Below are 20,796 nucleotides of genomic sequence, written 5' to 3'. Positions count from 1 at the left end.
TAATGGTATGTAATGATCTAGTTGAGAAGTTTCTGGTTCCTTTGCCTCACATTCAGAAATGTACAGGCATCCTCTCAGCATGACCTGATTATTCCGGGGGAGTCACTTTTAAAGATTAACATTGATGAGAATTACCCTTAAAATAGCTAGAGTATTTCTAAATTGGAGAAAATACAAGTTATTTAATATATATGTAAAGCCTAAACTGAATTAGCAAAAGTTTTGTCATAGAATGGAGAAACTAAAAATGATTCACCGGTTCTGTTTGTAATATTTAATAAAATGGGCATTTACACAGAGTATACATATTTCTGGTTTGTTAAAACCTCAACACAGCATTATAGCATTTTATTTAACCATTATCCTAAAGTTGGGTTCCACAGAAATATTATGCTTTGTAGAATTTTGCTTCAGATGTGATAATTTGAAAGAAAAATTATTATAAAATCACTTGGAATTTTACTTGAATGAAAAAGGCAACTTCCGAAATCCTATTCTAAAATAAAAAGCATTATGACATTTATACTTTCTCTTCTTGCTCATAGAAAATGGAAGTTTTCTCCTCTAAAATTAAAATTTTTTCACAGTGTTTTTAAAAAGTCACGTAAATGTGGTTTCCTCTGTCTCCTTGCCCCTTTTCTCTCTTTCTTTCTCCCTTTTTCTTTCATATCATACAGCTAGAAATATTAATATGCTGCCCAAAATGATATGCAGACTTTTCTGATCTTACTGGGAAGTATAAATAATTTTTGGAGGAACAGGGCAAGTTGCCCACAGTGCCATTTCCATTCTGAGTTGTGTTTGCTCATGGAACCGTCCCTATGAGCAGTTGTGGCAGCGGATGTGTACCTGCAGCTTGTTGGAGCTACTGTAATGCTCTTTTGCGTTTCTAGTTGGATGTATCTGTTGAACCATATTTCAAGAAACGTTGAAATTTTTTTGTTTCTCCATCCTTTAAAATGCATCTTTCATTGTCTCAGTCATGAGAATTTATATATTAAAAGCTCTGAAGATTTCAAATACAGGAATTTCATCTTGTGAGTCTTCACGCAAGTGGTACAAGTATTTCATACAGAATGCAGTTAATTTTTCCCAGTGTTAATAATCTAGAAGTGAGACATTTAGTCAAAACTAGATCTCCAGATTTCCTTGGTAATACAGAGAGAGAAGCATTTCCAGGTTTGATTCATCTCACCTGTCATGGGCATGCATTTTAGGCGGGACTCATGCTTTGATTCACCTATTGGTCTCACTCGATTGACTGTAGAAGGAACTGCTGGTGGAAGCTTACATCAGACACAAAACTTGAGATCATGCATTCAGTAGAATGAATCTCTCCCTAAGCCGTCAGGAGACTCTGATCTCTGAATGTATGTCCATAGGCAGAAGGCCTGTGCACAGCCTCAGTTACTCTGTTTGGAACCCAAGTAGCCCAAGTGAAGCAAATAGTTGTCTTGTTGGAGAAATCCACAGGGGAAAGAGATTAAAGGATAAAGGAACTGCCATGCAAAGTTCTCAGATTTTAGGGTTTCAGAAAGGGCTACGTCTATGGCAGATCCTTGACCATGCCCATCCAACCTAGAGTGACTGTGGAGAGCAGACCCTTGGTAGACAGGGCACAGCCACCACCATTGTGATGTTAAAGGCTGTAGCTTGATAACATTTGGACAGGACAGGGATTATTTTTCTATGGGACCAAACCCTCAGCCATGGTAAATCCCCCCTTGCCACTTACCTACATCAGTTTACAGTAGATCAGGGTCTGGCACATGTTTTTCCAGCATTGTCCTTTCCCACATCATATCACAGCCTGCCCTTTAGAAGAGATACAACTCAGCCATGTAAATGCAAGACATACAATTGGTAATAAAAATGTCCATTAATACCACATGCTCCTTGACTATTGGGAAAAATTGGCAGTCTTAAAGCAAAGGCTGATGTTCATTCTTCTTAATTAGAGAGGGAATTCAGGAGAAAAAAATTATAAAACTATGCTTCACCTTATGCATGGGAAATATTATTCAGAAACCCACTTGGGATTTTCCTATCACGTTTGCTTTGCTTTGGAATACAAGGTTATCATTAAAATAAGATGTTTGGCTCCTTCATCTTACACCATCTTGTACTACTTAAAAGGCATGTAAAAATAATCCTAGATCCTGAAATTCCTACTCATCCCCATCGTCTTATATGTTTCTGATCTTTGGTTCATGTTTTATGAACATAACTATAAAAATATTTATTTTAAGTTATTTTTAGATCTGTGAGAGATTGGGTTTCAAATTGCTGATAGCCTCTTTTTAGGCTTCAAGGAAAGGTATCTGAATATTTAAATGTTTTTAAAGTGGTTTCCATGATGGTTTTAAATATATCCATATATATGTTTAAATATAACCATATATATGTATATGTATGTGTGGTTTCATGGAAATAATAATGGTTCAGGCTTGTTTGGCAGCGACTGCCCCTTTTCTTGTCTAACCTCTGAATTCCTGGGGGTAAGTGAAGACAGAATACGTGGCCCTAAAAATACTTGAAACGCCAGTGAAAAAAAAAAAATCAAAGATAACAGACTATTTCTAATGTGATAATCCGGGAGAGCACATAGCACACCGTGGTCATTTTACTGTAATACGTACCAGTCCTCCTGACTTCTTTCTTCATTTCCCTTTTGAATCATTGCATCGTATTGGTGCTAAATGTGACAACAATTTTTTTTAAATGCATATTACATACACAAAGCCAACTTCCGCCCACCAAGCCTATGTAGTTAGCTGAGACGGATGGCAGTCAGGGTAGGCACCGTCTATCACCAAGGAGATGGAGCGAAGCACTTCGAAAGGATGATTCAGGTCATCTAATATTTGGTTTCTGGAGATGCCTGTTGGTCTGATCTTAGGATTTACAGAAGAGTAGAACAGGGTCACTTCCAGCTTAATTCCTCTCAAGTAAATGTAAGCGGAGGTAACGTGGACTCCAACCTAAGTGCAATATACTAGTGAACTTACGTGCAGTAAGCAAACTTTGATGAGAAAATGTAGTACTGATAGGTGATAGCACAAGATTAGTTAAATGGTACTGAGCTGGGTGTTGTCTCATCTAGATGTATCCATCTAAGAGTTAAACATCTAATCCAGGGCAATCATCTAAACTTCCCTTATAGTTGCTAGAGACTGGCTTCTCTAGTGGATAATTAAAATTCTAGGATGGATGAATCGCTCGCTAGATGAGGTGCCTAGTCCAAATATATTTAGAACATGATGTATTAAGTTATGACATATAAATTAATATTTCTGTAAGTTACAATTTTCATAGCATTAATGTACAAAAAATCCAGAATACTATGGTTCTACTCAGAGGGTTAACAGAAAAGCACTAGGCATGCTGATTACATTGGTGTATCCAAACTGCTTTGCTTTTTTAGCCAGTGTTTGCTGATTTTTTCAGAAAATTCTTGAAAAATTTCAAGTTTGAAATAATTTAAGTGTTGTTGTTTAAGGAATTTCTATAACCAAATTAATCTTATTTTTAGCTTAACTTATCACAGGAATAATATGTATCATTGATGCAGTGTAAGTCTGTAGTTATCAATTTTATTAATTCCACAAGTGATTCCAGAAATCTCTCTTTTTTTAAGTACTTACTATAGAGCTTACAATGGTGGCATAGGTGACTGAGACTGTCTTTCTTATTGGTAAACAAACAATATTGTAATTTCAAGAAAGTCCTAAAAATCAGCTTTTCAGTTTGGTAGTGTACTAGTTAGGGGAAAGCTATCTCATGACATGCATTGTGTAAATCATCTTTGTAGATGAAGATTGTTCATATTAATGAACACATTCTTTTTCCTTGACATTGTAGCAGAAACTGTTTACTTGTTAATGAACAACCAATACATTAATTTGCTTCAGACTGTTAGAGGGGAAAGTGAGATTCCAGTCATTGACAATGTTATTGCTTTACAGTAGCCCTCATCTAACTTAAATGTGGTGCATACTACAATAAGCAAAGCCAAACCTGTGAATAAACTCCTGAAAAAGCCTGGTGGGTCTTTATTCAGTTGGGTGCTCGCATACAGTAGCATGTGGCAGCAGGAAGGCTTTCAAGAATTGTCGAAATGAAAGCGATATATCCACAAATAAGAGCTAAATTGCAATCCTTTCCCTATGGGGCATATATGTTTAAAAAGAAAAAAAAAGAAAAGAAAAGAAAAATTGGCTCAGAGGTTTGCAGTGCTACTATATTACCACAGGGCAGGTACATTAAATCATTGTTATTTGCTGGCCTGGAGTATATGTTAGAAAATGGCATCTTTTTTATTTAGTTTAGATTGTGGGCAGGGAGAGCTTTCCTAATATTATTGCAGTGCCTGCTAGTGCTGCCATGGTTAAGCTGTGTTAGTATTTCCATTATAAGCTCTTAGTCTCAAAGGTTTTTAATTTGATCGTAAAAATTTGCTTCAGGCAGAAACTTGGCATACAATTTTTCAGCTCAGAGTGATTCTTTTCCTAAAATATGAGGGAAATCAGCTTGACCTTTTCGACATTTATTTTCTAAGTGTACACAAACATTCACACGCACACACAAATGGGAGCGGCTTCAACAAAGGCCGTTTTATGCAGCTCATTTCAGATGTGTTACATTTTCAGGCATATCTCGCAGGTCTTAACTACAAAGGTGACAGCTCAGAACTTTTGGGCATTTTGAAAACCAGGGAGAAAACTCGGAGAAGACTCAGAGAAAACTTGATCAAGAGCAAAAACGTTCCACATGTGGGAGAGTTTTATTTCAATGTGACAAGCATTTAAAGTTTGCGCAGTAATGGGTATGTATACGCCCGGTAAGAATTTCCCTATAAGACTGTGAGAAGAAGCAGTTTCGTCTTGTATTTTAGAGTAGCACCATGGACAAAGCTGATGTTACACCAGCCAAAAGGGTCCATGAAGAGAAGAATCAAAGGAACATGTTTTCTCTTAAGGGGGAAAAAAATAGTCTGAATAAGACAGGGTTGAAAGCTCACACTGAATAAGAGAGGTATTAAAAGCAGTTTAAAAAGCATGAGTATGGAATCATTTGAAAACTATAAAACTGCAAGGGAGCCACTCAATATAATGAATCCATGTGCAGAGCCAATCAGCTACTAATCTGGAGCAAATTTACAGCTACAAACAGGCATAATTAATATACAAATCAAACACACCCAGCGGCAGATGGAATTGAAATCCTAGTTCTTTTAGCAAACATAATGCAGACCTCTTCCTCATATTCCTTCACTAAATGAGACCGTGTGTAGCTGTTTGAAGTAGTGTTACATACAGGCTAGTGGGGAAATTAGGTGTTTAAAAAATTACTGTAAATTAATTTTTTACTAATAACAATTCAGCATGCTTCTACCTTAATGGGTTCTTCTGGGAAATGACAGCTTTCAAAAAGTGATGTCTATGCATTTATACTTGTCTGCATATATACTTGGACGGCCCACGCCAAACAGCTTCAGTAAGAACTGAGTTGCCATATTGAAGCTTCATATTACCTTCAGTTTTCTGCAGCTGTGGCCAGAGGAACAAAACATCCACAAAATAAAAAGTTCATGGAATGGCACACTTCTAAAGGAGATGTCTTCCTAATCCTTCTTAGTGATTGACTTGAGTCATGAACCACAGAGCTCGGCCATTTCCAGAAGTGTTCAGCCTACCTAAGTGGGTGGGGAAGGGACACTGGACAGAGTTGTGCCATTTCTTGGCATCCGCCTGCCTGGGTACCCAGCACCTACAGAATGTTCTAGCTGCACCACCAGCAGTGCTGCACATTTTGTCAAGCCGTGAGTAAAGATCAGGTTGGGAAAATAACTGTTTATGCTAAATAACAGAGCTAAAGAAAAGTATATAGGTAGAAATTAGCCATGACAAATTTAGACTGGCATTTGGAAGATGGTTTCCGACCAACTGATCAAACAGATTTTAGAGGATTTTTTTTCCAATAGAACCATTGGAGCCGAGAAGCTCCACTTGATTTTCAGGTGGAACTTGATCTGTTGATGAGAAACTTTCTTCTTGAGGTGTCTCTGATATGTCCTAGTATGCGTTTCCTGTTGTAGGAAGGCATTGGACTCAGAAACCCAGAAGATGATACCTTGTATTTCTATGTTCCTAACAGATTTTAAAGCTAGTGATGAGAGTTATTCATACACATCTAATTTTAAGTGTCTGGAGAAAAAAGCAGTGATGAAAAAGAAGCCTAGCGTACTTGTCTAGAGTTACTCTCAAGAAGAGCTGACATTACTACTATGACTGTTACTGCTACTACTACTACCACCACCACCATTGCCATTCAGAGGTAATTACTTTTCTTACCTACACATCCCCATTAGGTGCCTGGAATGCTTTAACATCTGCTAATAAGACCAGAAGGGTCTTATATGAATAAGAACACGTATACATTTATTTTCTTTTCAAACAGAATGCCCACAGCTATTGAAATTGGGGTCCATAATAAGGTGAGAGTTTGAGAATTGGTAAGAGAGAAATTGGTAAATTGAGAGAGAGGATTATTTGCAAGGTATAAATGCAACGGTTCACATTTCCAAGGGAATTCCTGGTGCTGTATCTTGCAAAGGAAAGTGATAGATTTTTTTTCTCTTCAGCAAATCCAAGCACATAGGAAAAGGCAAATAAGCCTTTAAGATATGAAATTCTGACAATTTGGTGTTCATCATGAATCTTAACTAGGTGTAGTCTTTGTGAAATTACTTCAGTGTAATAGGGAGTTAAAATTTAAGGTGGGTAACGTCAGATCTTGACAACTTTTGCCATTGATAGTTAAGGGGTGGGAGGAATCAAATTGACTGACTGATGCTAAAACCAGAAGTAGTTCAGGAGAGGCATTTACAGAGAGAGTTGATGTGAAAAAAGGGAGGAGGAGGACTCTTGAGTAATTCCCAGAGGCCAATTTATCACTCACCATTTTTGCTGATCTTTGGTGTCTTATCTGAGGGGAAAAAAATTACTCAAACTGGTCCAAGGTTAAAGACATATCCACTATAACTTATTTTTTATTTTATTAAGGAATTAATAATAACCTTTTATATTCTGCCTGAAAGAAAATTGTTAAAGGATTAGTTGAGTGTGAAATTAAATAGCACTTTTCTTATGCATGCTAAAAAGCTATCTAAGGAAGTGGTAGCCTTTAAACAAGTTTCTAAATTATTTAAATTTAGAAAAAATTTCATTTCTTTTGAAAAGTAAGAAATTTAGGAATTGCTATGTGGTTTGAATGGCATAGATGAATCTTTAATTTTCAAGGTACTAATTAAATAATTTCTAGATGATACATGTTGCTGCAAAAATCAGGAGGGAAGCCAAATGGCATTTTTCAAATCCTGCTATTTATGCTAATAAATGTAAATGAATAGGAATGAGATCTGATATTATCACCTTAACTTAAAAGCTAAGCTTTTTAGTTTTTGCTTAATTTTATGTAAAATATTTGCTCTAAAATGGTAAGAAAAGAGTAGAAAAGGACAAATCACTTCAGCTCTAGTCTCAACTTCTAACAAGCTTATGTTTCCTGGGCAGAGACACATTACAGTATATTTCAATTCAGTCATCACAAGCAAGCCACTAAGGAGTTACATCCAGCTGCATTCCTGAGAAGCTGTGCACAGGCTTTAAAAATTAGTCATGCAGCCACATCCTAGTTTTCCCACATAAACCTCTGCACCAAAGTGAGTCTTGATCAGCATGATTATAAAAAAAAGAAGCAACTATTCAAAAAATTCGCACTTCGTGTGTTAATTTCCCAGCACAGGAGGTGAGTTTGGATAAGCATATGGAAATCAAATATAGTTGTAGACTGACAGCCTTTGTATCTGGTGCCCTTCAACACTATACATACCAACTCTCATGAGAAATGTGAATACTATTTTACAGTGGAAGCCTGCTAAATCCCACTAATGACTGGAAGTTTCATTGTAAATGGCTGGATTTTGGGAATTAGCAGGTGAATGAAGAAATACAATAAAAGACCAGAGGATAATTCACTGCACAGTGTACTTTTTCATTTGTTCTGACAATTGATTTAGTTTTAAGTTCATACTTCATACATTATCAGCAAGTGTGTGCTGGAGTGTAAAAGCTACAAATAAGGAGTCTGAGTAATATGAGATCCCACCAGGACTCTCAGATTATTTTTGCTGAAAGGCAGAAAAAGTGCTATTTTATCTATGTTGATAAAAGCATGTATTTTTATCCTACTGTCATTTACAAGTTAATAATCGCTATTTAACAGCTGGTTCATGGAACAATTCTTGATGCAGGAGATAGCTGGAAAACTAAAGACAAGTATTCAGTCTTTCTAGAAGATGAATTTTTATGTTCACAGAGATTATAAACAGACAACAGGGTTACAGGCATGTGGTACTTTCCCTTTTGGACTTTGTCTTCCCAAAAAGTGTGTCCTCCATCTTACTGGCAGTACAAGTTTTTGGCATCCTGAAATGAAGGCTAGTGATTCATGAACACGATAAACCTTCATGAACTTCACTGTCTTCAAACAAAACAGCCCCCTTCTTCTCTGCCCCACACACCTCCAGCCCCTCCAGGTCACTCATTTCTTTCTGCTTCCTACACTCCCCTTCTCTTGTTCAGTGCAAACATTGTACATCTGTGTGGTAAAAGATCAGGGAAACTGCTCCATGGGAATAAAAAGTTTTAACCTGCATTAATCATCTGGTTCTGTTCATTGCTCCGATACACCAGCATGCAAGGAAAAAGGGTATGAAAAAGTGACTGCTGCAGTGGGAAGATGGGACTACTTTCAACAGCAGTGGTGGCTTAAAGTGTAATTGAGAATAAGGGGTAAGGTTCAAAAAGCGTGTATTGTGTCTGTTGGGATCAAGTTCTACACTGTTGTTCTTTATATCTGGGTCTTTCAAAGCATTTTTATTTTGAATAAACTGAAAGAGTGGGGTGATGTGAAAAAAAATTACAGTAACGAAGAAAGACTTGGAGGAATTTGGGACACAATCATTTATGTTTAAACTTTACATATGCTCAGTAAAACTGGGACTACGTGGAGAGGAGGCATCATGCGTGGCCTTCAGATTGCCTACATGCTTTACATTTTCCCAATGCTTTCTAAAGGACAATGATGGAAGACACACACAGACTCCATTTTGTGGTCACTTGTCCTAAGGTGATAAATGACATATAGCCTTATTATTTGTTGCCACTTAACCTTCAAGATGGGAAAAGGCAGTTGCTGGAAACCTTAAGCCTAGATGCTGCTCCAGTTGTAGCTTTTTTGCTCTGCCCCAGAGCTGCGCTGGCTAGGCAATGTTTTCCACTTGTCGTGGTGTAGGTGGAAAACTAAACCCTGGAGCGTTGCATGCCAGCAGGCAGGCTTTGCAATGCTGGTCTCTGCCAGAAAACGCCAGCAGCTATGAGGCTCCACTGCACTGTATGGTCATCAGCAACTTCCAATAAGGAAAAAATTTATGATGCCTTAAATACCATTTAGTCTGGTTAAATGAAGGTCAGTGGAATCCTCTTTTGAAAGACATTTGAATCAATGATAATTATGAAAGACACACTTCTGCAAAGGGACTGAAAAATTCAGCTATTGGGGTTCTGGTTTGTTGCTTCTGTACTGGCTGTGAGCATGTGCCAGGCAACAGGCAGCCAACAGGGACCCTGTAGGAAGCTTGCAAATCAGAAGTAAATGGTCATAACCAAGTCTTCTTTGGAAAGCAGGTGGATTGGGGTTTTGTGTTTTGCTTTTGTTTTTCTAAACAGGAAACTTGTTCAAAACTCAAACTTACCTCCTGTTATTTATTCCTGTTATGTTCAGGTAAATGGGACTTTGGAAACATTAAAAAAAAAAAAGAAAGATTAACAACATTACATCAAGGAACTATCTAAATCTTATTGTGTTTCTCCTCTTTGAGCAACAGGCAGATAAGGAAGATAGGATCCAGATTATGCCCAGCTGCTCATTCTGAAGTACAAACATATTGCACACCAGGCAGAGAAATCACCTGAATGGAAACCGTGGTAATTCACTGTTTATTTCCCTTCATGTAACATGGAGCTTGGTATTGTTATTTTATGTGCAATTGCCATATAGTCAAATCTATAGTACCACAGTGTTCCAGGATATCCCCCAAATTGATATCTTTTTATACAAGCTCTAGGTAGGAGAAACAAAATACACAGGTAGCAAATTTAATGAATGACATTACAATTGGAAAGTTAAACTTTTAGCACTGAGAGTTGCCTGGATTTTTGGAGTTGTTGGATTTTTGATTAAAACCATGGATTTGCATGTATTTGTTTGAATAGATACTGAACTTTGAAATATAGCAAGTTTAATTATGCAATGTAGTAAAAAAAAAAGACATCTCTGGTCCAAGGCTTCTAAAATCACCTGCATAGAGAGAAATCAATTTATTCTTTGCTGTTAGATCTCTGAAAAGATAAATCCACTGACCCTGAAAATAGATCTCTTTTTATTCTTGGCCACATCCATAATCCTCCTTTCTTAATAGCTGAAAAGAAAGTCATAATTAATATGCCACTAGAGAGTTTTCATTATTTCTTCAGAATTACCTCTTAATTTACTAGATTAGCCTGATTAAGTAATGAATTTGTCAGTTCCAGTTTTTCCTTAAGAATATGAAATATCTCATTTTTGACCAGGCAAATTAAACTGCAAATGAGGAAGACATTTTGGCCTAGATTTCTTTTGTCAAAAATTCTTTAAAACCATTTTCTTAATGCACACCTAATTACTGAAGGCTGCAGAGCCCCACGGGCCCTCTCTACCTGCAGACTTTGCAGCCACAGAGCTGGAAGAGAAGCACAGTGTCCTGGCAAGCTGTTCTCCCCACACTGAAAACCACAACACAAAGGGAGGAAGGGTGTTGTAGACCACAATCCTGCTGCTATGGCACAGCAATTTGGTTGTTTACTGAAATGCTGGGTTGAAGTGCCACTAAAAACTTGCAATCACTCTCCTGCAGGAGTGGTCCCTTCCATTGGCTGGAGGAGGAGAAAATCCTGATTTTTTCCCCAATATAGTTACAACTTTCTGTACATCAGTGAAGAACACCATCCTTCCTTCACCAATGTGTAGCAGAAAAGTTTCGTGTTATTTCTGCATTCAATTCTTTGAGAACTGTGGACTTTTCCCTTTAGTGTTTTTATTGTTGCCAAGAAAACACCTGTGGGTAATTAATTATATTTTCTTCTCATTGTGAGTTTGTAATGGATCAGAAAGTGTCATCCTCTTCTCTTTACATGTCAGGAGAAACTGGTCTTTCCGTTTCACCCAAATGGATCAGTTAAGTAGCTAACTTGTTGACTGCATCTATTAATGTGCTCAGTAGCCTAATTTGTGTAAAATATGCAGTGGTTGCCATTAAAATGTCAACTTTTACCCCTTATAGCAGCTATACTTTGAAGGGAGACTTGTAGGTTCCTGCTTGTGACTTGAGGTTGATGGTACCATAATTGCCATAGGTGGACATTTTCTGAGGCTATTGGAAAGGTTTAATGACTGGCTGTGTGCCTGTATGAGAACGCAGACTGGCAGAAACTGGCTTGTTCTGTCCTGAGGCTGCTGGTAAAACCTTGAGAGAGTCTGAGAACTCAGTCAGTCGTAGGAGCTGGAGTGGGATGGAGACTAGTGTGTGTGTGTATATATATATATATGTATATATGTATAACATGATAGATGGAGAAAGCCAAACCACAAATAACCATGTGGCACTGCAATTCCTAGAGACCAGCAGTTCACAAATCAAGAGAACATACCCAGTGAAGAGTGATGAGCTGAAAAGGAGAGCACGAAAACCTGACACGCCATGAACCAAGCAAAAGTTTCCAGACTGCAGGATTTCAGTGACTAACAGCCTAAAAGGTTCGGCGGTGCAGGAGCTGGTGAGAGATGGCCAACTGCTGTGGCTGCAGAGCATTTTGCGCTGCACAAGCATGCAAATGATGTAGTGATAGTGAGGTGCAATGCTGTAAGGGGAGGAGTGGGCAGCTGGCTTGCGTGGACCGTGCCAGCGTGGGGGCAGGAGCTGGCTGTCCCAGCTCCCCACTTTGAAGGACTAGACTTCATGTTTTCCACTCGATTCCCAAACCCATGGATTTTTCCTTTAGGCCAAATGAAGAGATGACAGCTGCTTTTGTTCTAACCTCCTGTCTGCAGCTCTGGTGTTGTGTCTGCGCTATAGGGTTACGCTCTGCTCAGGGGAGACTTCACCACAGCTGGCACAGAGGAAGCTCTGAAACACATCAAACAGATGAAGCTTTTTAGAAGTAAAGCTCTAACAGCCTCCAGTGAGCCTGTGCCACTGTTGGCGTCCAGAAACTTTTCAACTTGCCCAAATCACAGGAGGAGCACGTGGCCTCTCTCTGACCCCAGCATCAGCTTAGTGGCCAATTTTATGTCCTCGCAGCACAGCACAGAGGTACTAGAGCTCTTCAAAGAAACAATGGGAAAATGAGCTGTCAGTCTGAACAGCCAAGGCCTATGTGATGGCCAAGATCTGGTTTATTTGATAATTTTTAGCTTGCATGATGTGTTCTTTAGTGAGGTGGTGGTCCACATGATCGGGCAGTAGCCAGCTTCTCCACGAGCAGTGCAGGCTGTTCCACCGAGCCCTGGAGCTCACAGAAATGGGGAAACTGCTGAAAACAGTGAGGAACAGACGCGGCCTGAGCTTGAGAGTGATGGAAAGAGCACCTGGAGGAACAAAATGGGCTGGGCAGAGTTTGCTGCAACTAAAAAGCCATGGAGCTGGCTGAAGCGGAGGCTGAGAGAGAGGATCTGTCTGAAAGGACACAATGGGCAGGGGAAGGTGCGTTAATAAATCCTTTTTATTTCTATTTTGTCCAGCGTAATCACTCTGAGCTTAAAACAAGTTGGCTGGCCAAGCTTGTTTGAATATAACCTGTCTGGGTGGTTCGAGGGCTCCTTCAGGGGCCACTGCCTGAAAAGAGTGTTTTGGTGGGGCCAGCTCAACGCTGTGCTGTCTCAAGACAGTGACATTTAGTGAGTCCTTGGCCCTTGTTAAAAGTTTGCTCATTTTCAAGCCCTTGTGCCCTGTCCCCTCTCTGCCATCCCAGTGACTGGGTGCCACTGCCCAGTTCAGGGGGAGGAGCAGGAGAGTGTTTCTTTGCTCTCCCATTTCTGAAATAAAAATGGAAATCAGATGAAGGCAAAGCTTTCAAGGCCCGTTCAGCCCAAGTACTTTCAGCTACAGTCAGCCTCCAGGCTGGGCAAAGCCCAAGGGACAGAGGGGCGATGCATGCAGGCTACTCTGCAAAGAGGATAAATTCAAAGCACTTTTCCAGAAAGTATTACTGTACCAGGAGAGCTAATGAGGAAAAAGGTAACAGAGATGAGTAATACAGAGAAAAAATGAAGCACAATCATGAGAATTTGGAGGCAGACTGGCCACACATTTCAATGTGAATGAACAAAACCAGCAAGCTCCAAGCTGCCTGCTGTTTCCCTGGGACACCAGGGCTGTGCACTTACCCCTCCAGTGATTGGGATTACGCTGTAAATGAGGTAATGGAAATTTGGGCTAGTCAGAAAATTGAATGGGATAGCCAGAAATCAAGTGTCAAATTCTACTTTACTACTTACTTGAAGTCCAAATGTGGAAGAAAAAATATCCCATAGGACTTTCATTCAGTCTCATGTGTGCTGCCTTTCACGTGTGTCTTAAATTACACTCAAGTGAGGCTTCTCTGCCCACAGAGCTGTCAATGTACCACTGCTTGCCTGCATATGAAGAGAAAAATTAATTAGTTTGGGTGCCAGAATACCATTAGTTAAAATCTTACCTCTTTTCCTCTCTGTGTCCCACTGTCATCAGCCTGCTCTTCGCCCACTCCTCCCTTCATAACTTCTGAGTCTGTTGGCCGATTTCAACCAATTTGGAGAGAAGAGGCAGAATTCTCAAAAATAATTAAGGACATACAAGTATTGTGAAAATCAGCAGCTCAGTAGCAGAGAGAAGCCTAAATTAGCTGTCGGCCCTTCTGCCAGAGAGAGGCGGATGGGAGCTAGCAGTGCTCCTGCCTGAAGAGGCAGCTTGGCGGTTGTATCTGGCTGTCTTTCTGTAAGGAGTGCTGGGCTGCAGTGGCTGAAGGAACAGGTGGAGAGCTGGCTTGATGCTGCTTTGAGCAGTGGGCAGTACAATGGACCATCAGGAGGCAGCTCACAGCTTTGGTATCACCTTTTCCCATTTGCAGCTGGAGGACTTGATCTCACTGCCCTGCAATACAGCTGAATGGCAGGAAAGCCCTGAGAGGAAGCAACAGCTCCCTCATCTTCTCCCCCTCTTCCTCCTACCTCTGCTTCATCCCTCATTTTAAAGGGATGCTATTATCCTTCCTCTTTTTCTGCAAGAGAGACAAGTACCCTTTTGTCTTCCCTTTTTTTTTTGTCTTGAGGCACCGAAATTAGAGGTGGAAATGGCTGCTCCTAGGCTTCCAGTCCTAGGTTGAATTGTATCATTTTGGTCTTTCCAACATAAAATGTGCTGCTCTGAAATTTTGTGACCATGAATGTAGCTCTCATTGAAACAGACCTCTTCAATAGTTGAGTCATGTGAATATTTTTGGAAAAAACCATTCCCTTATTTCATAATTCTAATTTTCTTCTCAGAAGAAACATTGATTTTCCAGCTAGCTTTTCTTAGAAGCTATTATTCAGCCCTTACCAAGAAAAGAAAAAGACCATAGGGGCAAGGAACGACAAAACCCAGCCCCTGAATATTTTACACATCTTGAACATTATTCTTTAAAAAAATCCACACAGGCTGACTACGCAAGTGTCACTGCCTTGCAAGCCTATGTGAACAGTTTCTTGGCTAATGCTCATCAATCTGAGGAAGGAAACCAGGCGACACACTGTGAAATGCTGACCCTGCTTCTTGTCCCCGTGCCATATGGCAGCAGAAGCTGGCATTGTTCTTTGGCACTTAGACCAGAAAGCTCTTTTGCCCCAGCCCACTGCTATTTACAGAAATAGTGCTTCAGCCCTGACCATTGATGATGTGCATGTGTCAGATGACAACTCTGTAACCTGCAATAACCTTATAAACCCGGGGCACAGCACAAACACTCTGAGGACAGACACATTATGGCATTTAAATAAAAAAATGTTTGATATGGTTTAATTTACTGGAAATGAGTAAAAGGAATTCCACTCTGTTTTTTATAGGAGAAATTTGGCTGGAAAGAATCACAGCTCTGTCTAGTCTGGGCCACTGGCTTTATCAGGGTGAATCCACCCCATATAGAAATGTCGTAAGTCTCTCAATGCTCTTTGGTTCCAGTGTTAAATTCTTTGATGATTTTATCTTGAACTATTTCCCTTGGCAGCCTGATCTTTAACCCATTAACCTTTTGAGTTGGATTTTTTTTCCTGTCATCCAGTTTAAATCTCTTCCTTAAATTTAAGTTTATGTCTGTTTCCCTTGTCTCTGCTTTTCCTCTGAGCCCCCAGGTTTATAGGCTGAGTCATTCCTACTTGAGGTTTCTTCCCATTCTTTGTTTTGTTTGTTCTGCTAACTTAAGCAGTATGTTTCTCTTGTTTATGTACAAGAACTTAAAATTTAAGAACCTCTTGTTATCCTCACCATTCATTTGCCCACTTCATCATCTATCTAACTTGCCATGCAAATCAATCCTTCTCCAGTGGCCTCAGTTGGTTTTATATGGAAAAACTGTATATGGGATGTGAATGATCCAGAGCTTCAAAAGCAAGTTCTTGACTATTAATGACTCTGCTTTTTTATTTCCAGGATGATAGACTGCCAATATCCACATCTTTGAAATCCTTCCTGCCAGTAAATCACCATCCACTTCAGCTTGCTGCTAATCATGCTACTCTGATGACTTTTAGTGTAAATGGTTTTGTTTGTTTGTTTGCCTATTGTTGCATTGAAAACAAGTGGATCTTTTCCCTATGTTCCCCTCCTTTGTTTTTGGTTACCCTTTTGATCAGCTGTTGGATTAATTAGACAATAATTGTTCCCCTGACTTTCAGCAAATCGTCCTTTTTGGAAGCATGATCCAATAGATACAGAACACAGACTTGGAAGCATTTAAGTCTGTTCAGAGTTGCATAACCTGGCAGGTTGTTTACCTTTGTGCCCCTTTTTTTTCTACCTTCTGTAAAGTGTGAATTGATCTACATGCCTAATCTGAAGCAGTGGACAAAAACTATTTTGGTCCTTAATCCACTCTGAGCAAAGGATTGTTTTCCCTCACTAATGTCCTTTAACAAAAATAGACCTGCAATCCCTGTCTTGTGATCTCCTGGTGTGTGACAGGTCAGAGCACCCACTTCCATCTAATAATTAAATGAGCATGTCAACAAAATATGGCTTTGTTACAAAGGGAACAAAAAATAACTAAGTAGTTGAAGCATTCTGCTCAAAAGTAAACAAATAACCAATGAAACCAATTCTTTTTTCTTTTAAATCCACAAGCACCTACAAAGCTCATAATATGGAGATTCATGTCCCCGTTCTCATCTTCCTTTCTCAGATCCATGCACAGTATGTGCCTCATCTTTGGCTGTAGAGATTCAGGACCATTGCTGCCTCACTGTGATTGATTGGTGTCTTGTCTGGGCTCAGTCAAGAGATTAATAATGAATTATATACAGCCAGCTTGCTGCAAGCATGCAGATTTCTAACTACAAAATGATGGAGAATGCAGGGTTCAATGAAAGATGCGTTCCTCACTGAGTCACACCAACAAGCTCCCAAAGGGAGGGGGCAAGAGGTTCAGACCCCATTTAGCCACAGTCCTTTACTCACCAGTTAAGAACAGCAGGTGACTCCTCATGTAGTACTCCTTAGGATATTAGTAACTTATTAATAAAACTACTAATACGCTGTAACTGATCCTATAAATTACTAGTAAAACACAACAGCAGCGTGGGGTTGCTATAACATTTCTGTGGTTAGGAAGCAATCTTTATTCTGCTCATGAGGGTGAGCAGACTGTCTCCTACTTCAGGCACAAAAATAAGCATTTAGGGGTGAAAGATGAAGCCAGTCTTTACCCTTTAGGAGGTTTCAAGGGGCCCATTGGCTATAAAAACTGAGCTATCCATTCAAAGAGGCATGGGCAAAGGCAGAAACTGACTGTCATCAGGAGGTAAACAGCAAATCCACTGAATAATGGAATGAAGGAACTTTCTCATGGTGCATTAGTATAAGCAGATTAAGCATGTTTTTGCTTTTATTTTTTCTGCCTACATCTTTTATAAACATTTGTGGCTGTGTTGTCTGGTTTGAATATTATGAATAAATGCATGTTTGTGTTTTTGCTTAGCCTGAGGTGAGGGAAGTGCAGCTGGCTTGCACCTGTGTTTCAGGTCACCCGCCAGCAGCAGCGAGGTGTTCCTCTCCCCGGCCTCTGGCAGGGCCAACCCTGGCCCTCAACAAACCATCCGTCTCTCCTGCACCTTGTCCACTGCATCCAAGGAATCCAACAGATCAAGCCCATCTGAACCACATGGGGAGCTAACACCAGGGTCAGGAAAGGCAGAAATACCTTCCAGCTTCAGTGATGCAGAGGCTCTCTGCTGCGCTGGAAGGTGTCAACAACATCCCTCTGGCCCAGGTGTCACTGTGGCAGAGAGCGTTGCACTGGGAAACGAGAGAAACAAGGTTTTTTCCACCTGATAGTGAATTTTTTAAATGGCTCAAAACATAGCCATACTTTGACACAAGCCTGCATGGGAGTGTAGGTCATCTGGCTAAGGGAGAAAAAAAGACACACAGGAGGCAGGGCATGAGGAATAAATGCACTGTCCAGGCCTCCACCAAGCGGTGCTGCCTCACCGTGGCGATGTCTGACTTTGGTACAGGCTGAAGAAGCACTGACCAGTTGCAGCTGCTGCTAAATAAATTGATGCTTTGCAGGTTTAACGAGAGGCCTCAAGAGGTAGAGGCATGCGATGGTCCCTGGGGAGGCTCTGTGGCCCGGCAGTGAGGAAGGTCTGCCTGCTCCATGGGGCAGGTTCATAGAGAAACACATATCAGCGGCGAAGGAGGCACCACATGTGTGTCTACATCGGAGCCCATCACTCCAGTCTGCATTTGTAGTTGATGCAGAGAAAAAGGCACTTACAAGACATGATTCTTCTCATCCTAAGGTCACATGAAATATGTCAAATGAATCATTAGCTGTATGGCTTGCTCAGATGTAGACATCTATAAGGCTAGCATTACTTGGGAATAATCCTTTCCAATTTATCAGCTTTGGTCCACTATACTGTTTATCTCCCAAACTCCTCTATGATGTTCCCGTAACATTTTCCTGGTGGCAGAATTCCTCCACATTTCTTGGTGTCAGACATTGTGGGCTCAGTGAACAATCAGATGGAGCCTGTTCAAACCACCAGTAGCTGAAAGCTTTATTCCAGGATTAAAATAATTTTGCACCCTCAGATGTGTTATGTTATATGTACAAATAACTAACATCCTTCAGTGATGGGTGCTGACTATAGACACCAACAGGATTTCCTAAGCATTCAGTCAGCCAGTGTTTTGAAATCATGATGTGAGAAATTCATGTCTCAACCAAAGGCCTCCAGAACAAATGAAATTTCCCAAAGCTGTGTGTACTCATTTGCTCAACTACTTTCACAGTGCCTTGACTCTCTGTTTCGCCTTTGATAGTGCATTTTAGGAGACCTACAAAAAACCCCAAACTAAAAAACTAAAGAATAAGGTGCCTTAATTCTGGAATTTCATTTGAGAGCTCCAGTAAGGAACAGAGCACTGCAGGAGCAGCTAGGACCAGCTGGCTGCCTCAGCCTGGGACATGTGTTGCAATGCAATGCGGCAGGGAGCTAACTGTGGGCATCTAAGTAGATCTGGTCCCTTAAATAAAAGTAAATTGGGTCCTTCTAGGAAAGAAATGCAGAAAAAAGTGCTTTGGGGACAAACACAGTGCACAATGTAGAGGAGCAGTATGAAGGGGAATGGAGGAAAAAAGCAGGTAGGATTATTTCTTTTCCTGATGTCTTTGAAGCAAGGTACACAAAAAGCCAGGGAGAGATGCAGGAAGCAGTAGAGCTGTTTTGGGATGAGGGGACAGTACAATGTCTAGAGGACAAGCAAGGCAATGGGAAAGACATGCAGCAATGGCATGAATCTCCCACTCACAAGTGTGACAGGCATGGCCACGCTCTGGTTACAAAGGGCAAAGGAGACACCGTTTGAGGTCTCGGATCTTGTCCTAAAACACTTTCTGCCAGTATTTCTGACTGGGCAAAGGTAGGAACCAAAACCCTTGAGTGCAAACCTCTGAAAGGAAATGTCTGCTGAATAAGCCCTGCATAACTTAAAACAATAACCTGGTGCCAGTGAAATGCCTATGAGCACTTTTGTCTTATTTAATCATATTGGTTGGGTTAAAAAGAATGTATACTTCTTATACAAATAATGCAGTAATTTCTGGCACTCACAGCACTTTTACTGAAATGTGAAGTTATTTCCTATATCTTCATGGGTATTTGAAATATTTTTTAACCTTTTCCTCTTTAATTTTGTTTCAGTCCTAACAGATAGAGACATATGCTATAGCCTAGAACGACAAAGAGAAATAAAAATATATCCTCTTCTAAAAGAAAATTACCTGGAACTATTTAATGCAATAAAACCAGGAAAAGAAAGTCTTAAATGACAGTATTTGAAAGAGCCTTACTTAATCTTATCTAAGGTAAAAGTTTCTGTAGAAAGTATATTTACCTACAGAAAGACTTCAAAGGAAAGGGCATTTCTAATATACTCTTTAGAGAGTGCTAGGGACAATGCGGAAGAAAAAGGCATACAAAGGGTAGCACAACACTGCACCAACATGGCTGCCTCCACACCTTTGTAATTTGGGACACCCATGGTGCTGGGGACCTCAACATCAGCTCGACCTGCTTCTAGGGTTAGGGTTAGGGTTGAGAGAGCCACAAAGCCTCCTGCTCCAGGGACACTGGGAATAGAAAAGGCATGCCAAGGGGAGCATGGCAGTGCCCGAACATGGCTGCCTCCACACCTTTCCAATCTGCTGCACACATGGTGCTGGACGGCTCAGCCCCGCCTCCAGCTTCTACTAGGGTTAGGGTTAGGGTTGAGAGAGCCACAAAGCCTCCAGCTCCAGGGACACTGGGGATTGGAAAAGGCATGCCAAGGGGAGCATGGCAGTGCACCAACATGGCTGCGTCCATACCTTTGTAATTTGGGACACCCATGGTGCTGGGGACCTGAACATAAGCTCGACCTGCTTCTAGGGTTAGGGTTAGGGTTGAGAGAGCCACAAAGCCTCCAGCTCCAGGGACACTGGGGATGGAAAAGGCATGCCAAGGGCAACACGGCACTGCACCTACATGGCTGCCTCCACACCTTTCTGATATGCCACACACATGGTGCTGGACGGCTCAGCCCCGCCTCCAGCTTCTACTAGGGTTAGGGTTAGGGTTGAGAGAGCCACAAAGCCTCCAGCTCCAGGGACACTGGGGATGGAAAAGGCATGCCAAGGGCAACACGGCACTGCACCTACATGGCTTCCTCCACACATTTCTAATATGCCATAAACATGGTGCTCGGGACCTGAACATCAGCTCGACCTGCTTCTAGGCTTTGGGTTGAGAGAGCCACAAAGCCTCCAGCTCCAGGGACACTGGGGATGGAAAAGGCATGCCAAAGGGAACAGGGCACTGCACCAACATGGCTGCCTCCACATCTTTCTAATCTGCCGCACA

The sequence above is a fragment of the Platalea leucorodia genome, assembly GCF_965183815.1.
Source record: "Platalea leucorodia genome assembly, chromosome: 2".
In the NCBI taxonomy this organism is placed as follows: Eukaryota; Metazoa; Chordata; class Aves; order Pelecaniformes; family Threskiornithidae; genus Platalea; species Platalea leucorodia.
This window is presented reverse-complemented; position numbering follows the sequence as displayed.